Raw genomic sequence first — 15,802 nt, forward strand, 5'->3', positions numbered from 1 at the left:
TGGAAAGTTTAACTTTTTCAGTTTTCATACTCTATTTTATGACACTGTTTGTTTCTTCAGCAATAAGCCTGTAAGGATACAGTCTATCATGTCTAATTTAAAACTATAAATACCATTTTTTAACCTTCACAGAGTTTCGTCATAATCTACTTTTAAAAAAAGTTAAATACAGTTTGATTCTAAATTAAAAATTAAATAAGGCAATTAGGATTGACATATATATACTAATACACATAAAATAGGTAACTAATAAGAACCTGCTGTATAAAATCCAAAAAAAAACTTAAATAAGACAAAAGATTTAACATAAAGCACCTATGGCAAGATGGAAATATTTCTTGGTGATGATTATACAACACTTAATGGAATCCAGGAAGCCATCTTCATGGACTGAGTGTTTGCATCTCCCCCAGAATTCATATGTTGAAGCTCTAACCCTCAGTGTGGCTATATTTGGAAATGGGCCTATAAGGAGGTAATTAAGATTAAATGAAGTCATAAGGGTAGGGTCCTGATCTGACAGGATTAATGTCCTTATAAGAGACACCAGAGGGCTCTCTCTCTGCATGTGCACACAGAGGAAAGGTCATGTGAGGACACGTTGAGAAGGTGGCCATCTGTAAGCCAGGAAGAAGAGGGCTCTCAGCAGAGACCAGACAGGCTAAAACCTTGTACTGGAACTTCTAGCTTCCAGAACTTGTGAGAAAACAAATTTCTGTTGTTTAAGCCACCCAGTCTACAGTACTTGGTCATGGCACCCATGCTGACGAAGACACCATCTATTTTGTGATAGGCGCACTTATTTTACCAAGAAAGGTGATGCTGTGTCATCAACTGTAAGATGTACCCCAATTCCAATGATGTGGAAATGTGAAATATTAAAAAATAAGGATGAAATACAATGTTTTTGATAAATAGTTTTTAAATAACAAAAATAGGACAATACTGACTTGAGTTTTTAGAAGTAGTTTTCTCCTTAGAAAGGCCAGTCAATAGTATACTTCGATCACCAGATCTTTGTTTGATGGCCTCCTAAATTGTTAGAAAATGAGAAGTTGCACAGCTCATGCATGAGAAAACTAAAGTCCAATATGGGCAAATAGATATAAAAACAAAGCTTTCACTTTTATTGTTTACATTGGGAACCTAACTCAATTTCCCCAGAAAGCCTGAGATATTGACAAAAGGGTGCCATATCAGGCTGACTCTGCTCCTACTGCGTTAAGAAAACGTAGATTTCTTCAGTTTCCCTCTTACTACCCCACAGTCTTGTACATCCCTTTTGTTTCTGAATCATCAGACTCCTGTCAAGGCTAGCCCCTCTCCTCCATTGACCCCATCTTTCCTGGGACAATAGCCTCTTCTTTCCATCCCAGCGTTAGGCTCTGGCCCCGTGGCCTCCTCTCCTCAGCCGGCAGAGACACAGAGCTTAAACAGAAACAGAAAACCACACACAAAGCATGCCATTCCCAGACCCTACTTCTGCCCTCAAGCTTTACACTCCTCTTTCCTTTTCAAGAGGGGTCCATGAGCCCCCTGGCTTCCTCGTCCTTCATTCTCCTCTCAACCCACTGCAGCCTGGTTGCCGTGTGACACACTCTATCACAAAGGTCTCTTGGGTTCTCCTGCCCACACCACCCTGGAGAAACACTACAGTTGAATTCCACAGGATGGTCATTTTGCCGGCACCTCTGGGACTGACCATTAGCACGTGGACCAGAATGTAGTCTTTCTGAAGCCACTGGTCGTCCAGCAGCCAAGAGGCCTCAAACAGCTAACGTGCTGCTCAAGCGAAGGATTCAGGATGCTGAGGAAGGCTCGAAGGGAAATGGTTGCAGGATATAAGGGCGGAGAGGGAAGAATGTGATGCTGGCGTGGTCAGGCCGAGGAAAATACCAGCTGTGTGTGGACTGAGGTTCAAGCTCTATGTCACAGTAAGTGAAAATCATGCCATTGATGTCACTCGTTGAGAGCCAACGAGTAAATAAAACTATATAGTTAGTTTCTGAAGGACTAGAATCCACCTGTACTGATTCTACAAGCCCAGAGGTCCACCATGCCACACTGCAGTCTAGTTCAGATAAACAGATCCATGATCTACCTAAAGTAGTCACAACTTTAACTAAATGAGTTGGTGCACAAAGTATTCAAAAACTTGAATAAATGTTTTAATGGTTACTATTACCAGTAATAAAAATTTCCATGTCAAAATATATCATATAGTTTTCCTCCATTTTTTAAAAATATTCAATTATTCTTCAATTTCCTGTTTTAAAGGACGAATCATAATACACAGAGTACTGGGAATCACTCAAAACACCAAACCATGTGGTTAAAAGTCTGCCACTTGACAGTTAACAGGGCATGTCTTGCCTACAGCAACAGTCATCTGCTTTTAACAGCACAAGTGGTGGGATTTCTAGTAGCTTCTGCTTTTCAAACATTCACTATCATCCTAAAGTGGTATGTTATACATAAAGCCGTCAGTGTATACCAAAATATATCATCCTAATGAAAATAAAAAGCTTCTGTATGCACATATTGCCAACGCATCTCAAGAGGCCTAAATTTTAACAAGTAGAATAGACAAATTGTCAGTTAAAAGATCATAAATTACTTTAAAAATGTCTGGCTCAACATTCCCTTTGCAGGTTTCTACATCTACTGCATAAATATAGGTGTGCACCTGTGTCTATATAGCTTTTTTTAAGGGAATGGCGGATGGTCTGGCCCAATTTTTCATAGTCACATAGGAACTACAACATTCTTCGCTAGCAAAACAAGAAAAGGTAGGTCTGCATTGCTGGCAACTTGAGGCAAAGCCTCAAGAGCTTCCTGCAGAGAAAACCAGCCTGGAGAATCCGGGCAGTGTCTGCAGTAGGAAAAATTAATGGTAGAAGGTTGGAGAGCCTCGATAATGAAGGTTTTTTTCTTTCTTTTTTTCTTCAAGAAACCACTTAAAATTTTATTCTTTAATTAGCAACCCTGGGGAGGAAAAGGACATCAGGACTTAAAGGCAGAGGCAGAGACCCGAAACCAGCTGGGTTTTCCTTGTTAGTCTGGAGCAGAGTTTAAACCAGGGCAGATCCCCTCCAGCTCTGGGTTCTGGCAGCAGACTCCTCTCTACATCCTGGTCCCAGGTTGGTTTGGTTGCAAACTGGCTTCACTTCATCCGAGGCTTAAGCCTTATAGCTTCAAGACCGACATTTTCTCTGGTTTCAGGCCTGTCATTCATTGGATTCTCTGGCCTCTGATCCAAGTCTTGAACCCACATGCAACTGGATGGCAAGAAGTAGTTTGCTCGGAAGTCTGATTGAGCACATGTTCCTCACCTCCTAAGAGCTTGGGTGAAGTTTCTCTGCCTAAGGTAAGTGCAGCTTGTGAAATGTTTCAGCTGGGATTAGAATGACCGAACTGCTGTTGTTTAGTAATTTCCCTGAGTTGGAGCCATGTTCCCTACCACCTGACATGCCATCACCTGGACCCCTGAAGTTAACATTTTCTACTCTAGCACATGAAGTGCCTATTAATTTTTTTAAAATATGTAGGTAATCTTAAAATTAACATCTTGCATTGATGTGGAACATTGGTTACAACTGATGAACTAATATTGGTACATTATTATTAATAAATGTTCATAGTATATAGTAGAGTTCATAATTTGTACTATACAGTTTTATGGGTTTTGCCAAATGCAAAATGTCACGTATCCACAATCACCCACATACCATGCAGAATAGTTTCACTGCCCTAAAAATCTCCTGTGTCCACTTATTGATCTCCTCTCCCCCACCCCCAAAACCCCTGGCAACCACTGATCTTTTTACTGTCTCTGTAGTTTTGCCTATCCAGATGTCATATAACTGGAATTATACAGTATTTAGCCTTTTCAGACTGGTTTATTGACTTAGCAATTATGCACTTAAGGTTCCTCCATGTCTTCTTGTGGCTCCATAGATATTTTAATCACGGAATAATATTCCATTGTATGGACAGACAGTTTATCCATTCACCTACTGAAGGACATCTTGGTTATTTGCAAATGTGGGATGTTTGTATTATAAACATGCACATGACATGCAGGTTTTTGTATGGATTTGCCTGTTAATTTTTTTTTTTTTTTAAGATATTGGGGGTAGGAGTTTATTTATTTATTTTTGCTGTGTTGGGTCTTCGTTTCTGTGCGAGGGCTTTCTCTAGTTGTGGCAAGTGGGGGCCACTCTTCATCGCGGTGCGTGGGCCTCTCACTATTGCAGCCTCTCCTGTTGCGGAGCACAGGCTCCAGACGCGCAGGCTCTGTAGTTGTGGCTCACGGGCCTAGTTGCTCCGCGGCATGTGGGATCCTCCCAGATCCAGGGCTTGAACCCGTGTCCCCTGAATTAGCAGGCAGATTCTCAACCACTGCACCAACCGGGGAAGCCCCTGCCTGTTAATTTTTCAGTGCTCGCCGATACAGGTGTGGTCTAATGAGAGCAGACTTGTGAACGCTGTTCATTTTCAGCACCCATGAGGTACTCACTTTGGGTCTGCTTTTCTCAACATCCTTAACACCTGTTGGGCTCTGAGCTGTCATCTCTGGCTGGCAGATAACTTCTACATACAGATGTCTTTTCTGAAGCTCAGTTACCACTCATTACCAAAAGTTTATTAAGTTTCTTCAAGGCTGCTGTTAGAGATGAACGAGATATCTTTGTTGACTCCACAGAAGGCTGGTATCTGCCACTGAGATTTAAAGAGAGGGAGCAGTTCCCATCCAGCAAATGCAGCAATTCCTTATTTGTTGCAGATATGTCAGTGTAACTTTCCAGGGCTATAAATCCGTAATGGGAATAAAATTACCTAAAATTTCAAATGACGGGTCATATTTTAATGCATCTATTTCCATAAAGGGATTATCTAAGTTTTGGGTGTACCAGTGTTCTTGACATTGATATCTACTTCCACAGCCAAAGGAAGAATATTTTTCTCTGTATGTGGAAGGTCTACAGCCGATGACTGTAGCCCATCTCCTTTTATCTCAGCTTCCAAGCCAACAGATGGTTGTTGGTTCTGTTGCCTGTTTCCAGGAAGTTCACTGTCCCCTGTGTTATGTTTGTGGTCACGTGGACCAATTCTGTTCGATCTCATGCTGTTGATCCCCTAGTTATTTGTGCTGCTGGAGGCTATTCATGTGACTCCAACTCTGACATTCTAGATGCCAGGCCTTTTCACTTAGAGACATCTGTGGTCAATGCATTATGGTAGTTGTGACAGAAAAGCTAGCTTCCTTTCTTGTGTGAGGATGGAATTTGAGACCCTGGGTGTTTTTTTCAGCAGGCAGCTTGTTTAGATTATCTCAAATTCCTTTTTCTGATGAATTCTGCAGAGGCATAGCTGGACTTCAGCCTGACAGAGTATTATGCCGAAGAAACATAACCAGAAAGGATCCTGAGAGGAAATGATGTTCTTTTTTCCCTCCATTTAACTTCATTTAAAAATCAATATGGTGGGTATAGACCCCAAAGAATTGAAAGCAAGGGCTCGTAGAGAAATTTGTACCCCCATGTTCACAGCAGCATTATTCACAATTGCCAAAGGCAGAAGCAACTCAAGTATCCATTTAGTAATGAATGGATAAACATAATGTGTATATACATACAGAAGAATACTATTCAGCCTTAAAAAGAAGCAAAACTCAGATACATGCTACAACATGAATGAACTTTGAGAACATTTTGCTAAGTGAAATAAGCCAGTCACAAAAGGACAAATACTGTGTGATTCCAGTAATATAATGTCCCTAGAGGAGTCAAATTCATAGAGACAGGAAGTAGGAATGGTGGTTGCCAGGAGCTGGGAGGAGAGGTGAATGGGGAGTTACTGTTTAATAGGTATAATTTCAGCTTTGAAAAATGATAAATGTTCTGGAGATGAATGATGGTGATGGTTGCACAACAGTATGAATGTACTTAATGCCACTGAACTATACACTTAAAAATGGTTAAAATGGTAAGTTTTATGTTATGTACATTTTACCATAGTTTTAAAAAAATCAATATTACAATTAAGGCAGTAATACAACACAACTAGCACCTTAATCTTGGGTGACCGTAAGTCCTGGTTTGCTGGGGCAGTGCCCACTTGTGCTTCTTTTCCCCAGGGCAATCATTAATACAGGCAGACCTTGAAGATATTGTGGGTTCGGTTCCAGACCACCGCAATAAAGCAAATATTGCAATAAAGTGAATCACATGAATTTTTTGGTTTCCTAGTACAATAAAAATTATGTTTGCAATATACTGCAGTCTATTAAGTGTGCAATAGCATTATATATTTCAAAAATGTACATACCTTAATTAGAAAATACTTTATTGCTAAAAAATGCCAACCATCATCTGAGCCTTCAGCGAGTCTTATCTTTTTGCAATAGTAACATCAAAGATCACTGATCACACATCACCACAGCAAGTATAATAATAATGAAGAAGTTTGAAATATTGTGAGAATTATCAAAATGTGACACAAAGGCATAAAGTGAACAAATGCTGTTGGAGAAATGGCACTGATAGACTTGCTCAATGCAGGGCTGCCACAGACCTTCAAACTGTAAAAAACACAAAACCTGCAAAGTGCAATAAAACAAGGTCGGCCTGTAGCACCCTTTTCCCTCTCAAAAGTGTCCCAGGTTGAACAATAAGTCACATGATCACGCTGGATCTATTTCATAATTGCATGAATCATTGCACTGTCATCTTCATTGGCAAATGTCTTAACATTTAGAATGTGCCCGCATTTTCTAGAATTAATTACAAGCTCGATGTCCCGGAAAACATATCCGATCTTTTTTACTTTTTAACTTAAAACAACACTCGTTTATGTGCTCACAATTCTGTTGCTTAGACGTTTGGCATGACATGGCTGAGTCTTCTGCTCAGACTCTGACGAGACTGAAATCAAGATATCAGCCAGGCTGAGCTGTCATCTAGAGGCTCTGGCGTAAAATCTGCCTCCGGGCCAGTTCTTGGAATTGAATTAAATTTCTTGTGGTCATAGGATTGAAATCCTTGATCAGACTGAGGTCCCCCTTTCCTTACTTCCACCCTTAACATTTAAAAAAAAATTATTGATGACTTGTTGAACACTGACTAAATACCAAAAGCAGTCCTCTTTTCTTACAAACTCCTTACTTCTTTAAACACCAAACCCCTCTTTCTTTGGCTTTTTCTAAAAATTGAGGTAATGTTGGTTTATAACATTACGTAAGTTTCATGTGTACAACATTATATTTTGATTTCTGTGTACACTACGGTGTGCTCACCACCAAAAGTTTAGCTTCTGTCACTGTACAGTTGATCCTTCTACCCATTTTGCCCTCCTCCCATCCCATAACCACTGCTGTGTTCTCTGTATCCCTTTGTTTGTGTTCTTTTGGTTTGCTTGCTTATTTTGTTTTGTTCTATATTCCACATAAGAGTGAAATTATACGGTATTTGTCTTTCTCCATCTAACTTATTTCACTTACCATAATACCTTTAAGATCCATCCATGTTGTAGTAAATGGCAAGATTTCATCTTTTTAGGGCTGAGTGATATTCCGTTGTGTACATAAACCACATCTTCTTTATCCATCCATCAATGGGCACTTTGTTTCCATATCTTGGCTATTATAAATAATACTGCAGTGAACATGGGGCTGTATATATCTTTTTGAATTAGTGTTTTCGTGTCTTCAGATAAATATCCAGGAGTGGAATTGCTGGATCATATGGTAGTTCTATTCTTAATTTTTTGAGGAATCTTCAGATTGGTTGCACCAATTTACAGTCCCACCAACAGAATATGAGGGCTCCCTTTTCTCCACATCCTTTCCAACACTTGTTATTTCTTGCCTTTTTTTTTTTTTTTTTTTTAAACATCTTTATTGGGATATAATTGCTTTACAATGGTGTGTTAGTTTCTGCTTTACAACAAAGTGAATCAGCTATACATATACATATGTTCCCATATGTCTTCCCTCTTGCGTCTCCCTCCCTCCCACTCTCCCCATCCCACCCTTCCAGGCTGTCACAAAGCACCGAGCTAATATCCCTGTGCCTTGCGGCTGCTTCCCCCCAGCTATCTACCTTACTACGTTTGTTAGTGTGTATATGTCCATGACTCTCTCTCGCCCTGTCAAAACTCACCCTTCCCCCTCCCCATACCCTTAAGTCCGTTCTCCAGTAGGTCTGCGTCTTTATTCCTATCTTACCCCTAGGTTCTTCATGACATTTTTTTCCCTTAAATTCCATATATATGTGTTAGCATACGGTATTTGTCTTTTTCTTTCTGACTTACTTCACTCTGTATGACAGATTCTAGGTCTATCCATCTCATTACAAATAGCTCAATTTCATTTCTTTTTAAGGCTGAGTAATATTGCCTTTTTGATAATAGCCATTCTAATGGGTGTGGAGTGATATCTCACTGTGGCTTTGATTTGCATGTCCCTAATAATTAGTGATGTTGGACATCTTTTCATGTGCCTGTTGGCCATCTGTATGTCTTCTCTGGGAAAATGTCTATTCAGCTCCTCTGCCCATGTTTTAATTGGGTTGTTTGGGTTTCTCTTGTTGAGTTGTATGTTTTTCATATAGTTTAGATATTAACCCCTTATTGGATATATGATTTGCAAATATCTTCTCCCGTTTGGTAGGTTGTCTTTTCATTTTGTTAATGGTTTCCTTTTGCTGTGAAGAGGGTTTTTAGTTTGATGTAGTCCCATTTGTTTAATTTTTGATTTTGTTTCCCTTGCCTGAGGAGACATATCCAGAAAGACATTGCTAAGACCAATGTCAAAGAGTGTACTGGTTTCAGGTCTTAAATTCAAGTGTTTAATCCATTTTGAGTTGATATTTTTGTATATGGTATAAGACAATAATCTAGTTTCATTCTTTTTCATGTGGCTGTCCAGTTTTTCCAAGAACATTTATTGAAGAGACTATCCTTTCTCCTTGTATGTTCTTTGCTCCTTTGCCATAAATTAATTGTCCATACATGCGTGGGTTTATTTTTGGGCTCTCAATTCTGTCCCATTGATCTGTGTGTCTGTTTTTCTGCCAATAACATGCTGTTTTGATTAGTATGGTTTTATAGTAGAATTTTATTTTATTTATTTAATTTTAAATTTTATTTATTTATTTTTGGCTGCGTTGGGTCTTTGTTGCTGTGCGCAGGCTTTCTCTAGTTGCGGCAAGCGGGGGCTACTCTTCGTTGCGTTGCACGGGCTTCAGGAGTTGTGGGTCGCGGGCTCTAGAGCACAGGCTCAGTAGTTGTGGCGCACGGGCTTAGTTGCTCCGCGGCATGTGGGATCTTCCCAGACCGGGGCTCAAACCCGTGTCCCCTGCATTGGCAGGCAGATTCTTAACCACTGTGTCACCAGGGAAGCCCTATAGTATAATTTTAAATCAGGGAGTATGACGCCTCCAGCTTTGTTCTTTTTTCTCAGGATTGGCTATTTGGGGTCTTTTGTGGCTCCATATAAATTTTAGGATTTTTTGGCTCTATTTCTGTGAAAAATATTGTTGGAATTTTGATAGGGATTGCACTTAATCTGTAGATTGCTTTAGGTAATATGGATGTTTTAACAATGTTAATTCTTCCAGTACATGAGCATGGAACATATTTCAATTTCTTTGTGTCTTCTTTGATTTCTTTCAAAAATGTCTTATAGTTCTCAGTGTCCAGGTCTTTCACTTCCTTGGTTAAATTTATTCCTAGGTATATTATTCTTTTTGTTGTGATTGTAAATGGGATTGTTTTCTTAATTTCTCTTTCTGCTAGTGTGTTGTTAGTGTATAGAAATGCAACATATTTTTGTATATTGACTTTGTATCCTGCAACTTAACTTCTAATAATTATTTCTAATAGTTTTTTGGTGGGGTCATTGGGGTTTTCTATACATAAAATCATGTCATCTGCAAATAGTGACAGTTCTTCCATTCCAGTTTGTATACATTTTATTTCTTTTTCTTGCCTAACTGCTCTCCAGTCCTACGTTGAGCGGGAGTGGTGAGTGTGGGCATCCTTGTATTGTTCCTGATCTTAGAGGGGAAAGCTTTTAGTTTTTCACTACTGAGTATGATGTTAGCTGTGGGCTTGTTATATAATGCCTTTTTATGTTCAGACATGTGCTTTCTATACCCATTTTATTGAGAGTTTTTATCATAAATGGGTTTTGAATCTTGTCAAATGATTTTTATGCATCTATTGAGATTATCATGTGTTTTTTGTCTTTCATGTTGTTAATGTGGTGTATCGTGTTGAATGATTTGCCAATATTGAACCATCCTTGCCTCCGTGAAATAAATCCCATTTGATCATGGTATGATACATTTAATGTATTGTTGTATTCTTTGGTAAAACCTTCTAACTCTTGACAAGTTCACTTACTTTGATTTCTGTGGGTTAAAGGGAACAGATAAAAGACATGGTCCTAGATAGCTGCCATTTTTTTTGTCTCTCTCGGCTGACTTTTTGTTGTTTTCTTTTAAAAATATTAGTAGATATTCTTTGAAGTCAGAAATATGTTTATGGTTCAGTTAACTCCACCTTTCACCACACCATGAGAAAATACACCTCTTTCTCTTTAAGAAAGCCACTGTTCTCCATACTCATTATAAGAGTACCATATTATTATACCCCTTGATTGCTATCTCCCCCAGAGCATCAGTCTCCCAAAGGTAGAACCATATATCTTTAGCACCTAGTACCAATCCTGGTACAAAAAGGTGCTTAATATCCACTTCATAGTCAGTGAATAAACAAATCATTCAATGATGTTCAAATACTAGTCCTCAAATTTTGCTTTAAAAAATATACAGAAAACCCATGCTCTATCCACATCCCCAGTTCAATCTGGCACATCATTAATCTAACCAGAGAGTGATTTCAGATTTGGATGTTCTACTTTATAATACACTTGGCAAATCAAAAGATCATTTTGATTTTCAATCCATAAAAGGAGTTGTATCCTACAAAGCTGGATAAGCTTTAAGCTCCATATAGCTGAAGACAAGAACTCATCATGCTTATAACCCACAGGGAGGAAAAATCCAGGTTTTTCTCTTGAATGTTTACTCAAATATGAATGAAAGAGAAAAACTGTGGGAGGGGAAAGAAGCTGGAATTAGGTCATTTGTGTGTTACTGTAACATAGAAAGATGAATACTACTTACTTTTCCCTGCAGTTAATCAGATTAAGGTTCGATTCAACCAGTTCCTTCCTGAGAATACACTTTAAGTGGGGTTTAGTTGGGGGCTCAGTATGGAAGAGAGTGGATTTGTCTTGAAGCTGCATTTACAGAGAAAGAGTACTGTTTTTATTTTGATATGTTTATTTTTGGTGGCTTGGGCAGAGTGGCTAAACTCTTGGTGTCACCACTGGACCCAAAAGAACATACGCTTCATATTATAGTGTGGTTTACCCCAGGCAACATTTGTAGTTTTGCATTTAAATGCTTTCATCACCTATCAGAAAAGATACCTGAATGAACTCTCATTTTCTGAAACATGAAAATCACTTAAAAATTACATATGTATTAGACTGACAAGTTCACTAAATAACTCCATTTGCCTCAGGTACTTTTCTCTCATTTTCTATCTCCAAATATCAGAGGCAAATATAAAATGATTTCATTCAGTAATCAGGACTAATTCCTAGATGTGCTCATGTAATTCTTTTTCTTTTTTTTTTTTTTTTTTTTTTTTGCGGTATGCAGGGCCTCTCACTGTTGTGGCCTCTCCCGTTGCGGAGCACAGGCTCCCGACGCGCACGCATCAGCGGCCATGGCTCACGGGCCCAGCCGCTCCGCGGCACGTGGGATCCTTCCAGACCGGGGCACGAACCCGTGTCCCCTGAATCGGCAGGCGGACTCGCAACCACTGCGCCACCAGGGAAGCCCCTCTCATGTAATTCTTGAGTAAAAATAAATGATAATGTGTTACTTAGAAATTGTAAAGATCATATTTACTTTAGTAGTTTGAAAAAAAATCTGACAAGCTCTAGAGCATGAAATAAGTGATTAAAGTGAATTCAAGCATACTCTTTTTTAATCTCCAATTAACAGGACATTTCTATCTTTTTAATCTTTAAAAAAAGCACCATTAAAGTTCCAAAGCAAAGAAAGATTCAGTACAGACACAGATACACAGAGAGTTCATCTAATGAAAGAACCAGCCTGCCAGGAGCTATTATTTCCATGATCAGACCTTGGTTCTTCCTTTGTATTGCTATTCACTAAACATATAGGCTATCTGGGACTTTGGCGGGGAGGACCTTTTAAAAATCATTTTCCCAATATTTTACTTTGATTATTAAACCAAAACAAAGGAACATTATTTCACATTCAGATAGAACCACCATAGGCAGAGGTGGGCGCTTGGTAATTTTTAGTGATTTATTTGCTTAATGCTTTTTCCAGCAATTTTCCAGTAATGACTATAACATCCATCTGATTGAAATGCAAATTGGTTAGCAACTGGATCCTTTTTTGATTCTTACAATATGTCATGTACCTGCTTTGAATGAAATATTCTAGCTCTGATGAAATACGTTTTCAATAAGCGTTAGACATGGAGTGTCACACAGCATTCATTCTGGTCTCCTTCAAGTGTGCCTTCCTCTATCTCTGAGGCTGGAAAGCCATAAACCACATTTCCCAGAGTCCCTTGCAGCTAGGGTTCTGGGCACAGCTTAGGTTCTGCCAGTGAGAGGAGCTGAATGAGAAGCCAGGTGTCTAAGGAAGATGTTTGCTATCTTGTTTTTGACGTTGGTAACCATGTTCCATTACTAGGTTCCTGGGTGGAGTGGCGCATTGTAGCAGCTTCTCTGATCACTGGAACACAGCTCAAAGAGTGTGCTCTTGACGTCAGCAGCTCAGGTGGTGGCTCTGAATCCCAACCTCCAGACTTCGGCAATGATGGCCCTAGGGGGCCAGTTCAAAGATACCTGTTCTCTCTACCGTCCTCCCCAGTCAGGGAACCTGCACCATGTGCAGAGTCTCTGCAGGTGCTGTTCACTGGGCATTAAATGCTCTTCCTTCCCCAAAGACCTTCCTTCACGACCCCCTCCCTCCACAGGTCAAATTCCCCATCTCTGCCTTTGACATGTTTCCTGCATAGCACTTAGCACAGTTATGACGACAGGTTTACCTGTGTATTACCAGCAGACATGCTTCCAGGAGGGGTCAGGTCTGCTCTTCTTGCATTCTGAAGGCTTAGCATGGCGCCGTGGGGTGCTGAATGATTAAGACTCGCATGAATCATATTGCTGCTTCAGCCCCAAAGTCCAGATACTCCATTTCTAAATATATAACTGTCCAGGGGGAAACTACGGACTGTTATCATTTTATGAGGGCCACACTTCTAATGGCATTAAGAGAAACTAATTAATAAAAGGTTTAAATTTGATTTGAGAATTTCAATGGGTCATCTCCTTCGATCTCATCATTATCTCCAAAAGCCACCACAGGTAACTTCTTTCACCTAGGTAAGCCAAAGGCCTGTGCTTGGGGGAGAAGATGCAAGTTTCACAGTATGAGCCTCTAACTCCCAAAAAAACACTGATTACTAAGAGTCTAGTGTACTCTATACTATATTCTATGAGAGTGTACTAAGTATACCAGGACAGTGGAATGAGCCACTCACCCAAATATTCAATTCTACCATCAATTACACCGCAACCCCTCCGCAGCCCCTAGGAGATGATATGTAAGTCATAGTATTTCTCTTTGTTGTAAGACCACTCACAATGTGCATTTTACCCCAAGTAAAATGCTCCATTTGCTCCTGACAGCCACCTTAGTTAGCAAGTATCATTATTCCCATTTCACAGATGAGGAAATGGCTCAGAGCTGGGATTCAGTCCAGGTAATGGAGCTCAAACTCCAAGTGGTTAGAAGTTTCTCTGGATGGGAAGTGAGTACCCAAAGTGAATGGTGTCACTCCTTTTGCATACATCTTAGCTAGAGGTCCAGGCTATGTACTGTCTGATGACATCAAGAGAAGAGAATCACACAGACTGAGGGACATTCAACTGGTCATTTAGCACCACCATACTTTGAGCCTGACCAGCAACCAGTGACCAAGGTATGCCAAAATCAGCCTCCATATTTAGTTCCTTCCGTCTGCCCTTAAGTAAATCACCAGTATCTTCATCCTTTCCTGCCACTCTCCTCAAAACCCTTCCTAATTTATCTATGAGTAAAAACATAAGATTGCACAGAGAAGTGCTGACAGCCTGATCGCAACAATTCATCATACCAAGGGCTAAATCACAGTGAGAGCTGACTCAGTTCCCATTTAAGGTATGTCATTCATTACAATTACATTAATTCATTACAAGTGGAATGCATATAAGTATTCACATATCCGCCTATCAGAAATACTGAAAGTATTAATACCTTCTTTACAGCCCTCTTAATCCCCAGTAGGATTTGGCTTTAGAAGATATCGCGATACATACACAGAGATATAAGATGTATTGGGACGCCCCCCACCCCGCCCCTCCATTTTAATGCAGAGTTAACCATGAAGACATAGCATTTTCCATTTCCCATCCCTCTGGTAAGTAAAATTTTACTAAAACCTTTGAACTACCTTGGTGCTCTTGCTATATGATGACAAACACACAAAAGGACAATTATTTCCAAAGAACATCATTACAGTAATTGAATCTTTCTAGAAAAAAGATTTCTTTTGAATTAAGAGAAACGTCTGTAGACAGCTCCCCTCTCAAATCCTACCAAATGCATTAAGAAAGCAGTTCTCTGGAGCAGTTTTCCTTAGTGAGGAGGTAGATCCTTTTCAACCTGTCAGGGTCCACTTTAAAAGAAGTTATGGGCAGTCAGTGGCCATCAGGGAGTCACTTTCATTCTCTCCAAATGATCTTCCCCTCTGAGCTACTCTAGAGCATCCCTCACCATCCCTGGAGAGTCCTTTATACTGCATTTTCAGCCGGCCATCAAGGACAGAAGAACCTACAGTTCTTTCTTCCTAAACTTCAAAACAGATTAACCATTCATTAGTCAGGGATTCGCCATGCTGCTGAGTCACGTGAATAATAGTACTTCAGCTCCTGAAACAAGGGGTTAAAAGCCAACTGTTACCTGTATTATTGCTAATAACCTTAACCTCAAAATGATATAGTCACATTCTAGCTCTTTGCCCACAGGAAATGTTCAGTGTACACTTCAATGCATGCAGACCAACCCATAAAAAGCTTTGCATGGAGGTGTTCACAACCTTACCCTCTTTCTACCTAAAGCATCCCATGCTTATAACATTTATCACAGAGAAGCCAGATAATACATAAGGACACAGATAGCAAATACTATACAAATCCTACCATCGCATTTTGATATTCCTTCTTAGACTGTATTTTTGACATTAGCTTGGGCTATTTCAGTAAGTTCTTCCAAATCAACTAAAAAATATTCTGACAAACTTTCTGGCTTCAAGTTATCTTAGTTCATCGCCTCCTGCTAGTTAAAAATCAATTCCCAAGTGATAGCTTCTAAAGGGAAAGATACACGTGTACTCCAGGAAAACACAAATTCATTTTCACCTTTAGACACTACATGTCCCCTACAGCTCTGGGTTCTGATTTATCCGGTGTAACATCTGAAGCACATCCCCGCAGTCCCTTACTGCACGCCAGGCTCGGCTGGCTGTTCGGATCACGTCTAAGTTTTCAAGGTAAACATGTTACCCTCGGCCACTGGAATGACAGCGGAAGAGCAGGCACTCACCCAGGCGGTCAGACCCGGGACGCGGACGCCGGAGAGCG

At 39.9% G+C, this 15,802-nt stretch overlaps 1 long non-coding RNA gene across 1 annotated transcript in view; it reads left to right on the forward strand.

Moving 5' to 3' along the window:
- The window catches only part of LOC116746762, a 143,958-nt gene that overhangs the window by 75,936 nt on the left and 52,220 nt on the right, over positions 1 to 15,802 (forward strand). The window contains exon 3 of the long non-coding RNA XR_004347862.1: positions 3,223 to 3,367. This is a non-coding gene — a long non-coding RNA (uncharacterized LOC116746762). The remainder of the gene's footprint in view (positions 1 to 3,222; positions 3,368 to 15,802) is intronic.

The sequence above is a fragment of the Phocoena sinus genome, chromosome 21, assembly GCF_008692025.1.
Source record: "Phocoena sinus isolate mPhoSin1 chromosome 21, mPhoSin1.pri, whole genome shotgun sequence".
In the NCBI taxonomy this organism is placed as follows: domain Eukaryota; kingdom Metazoa; phylum Chordata; class Mammalia; order Artiodactyla; family Phocoenidae; genus Phocoena; species Phocoena sinus.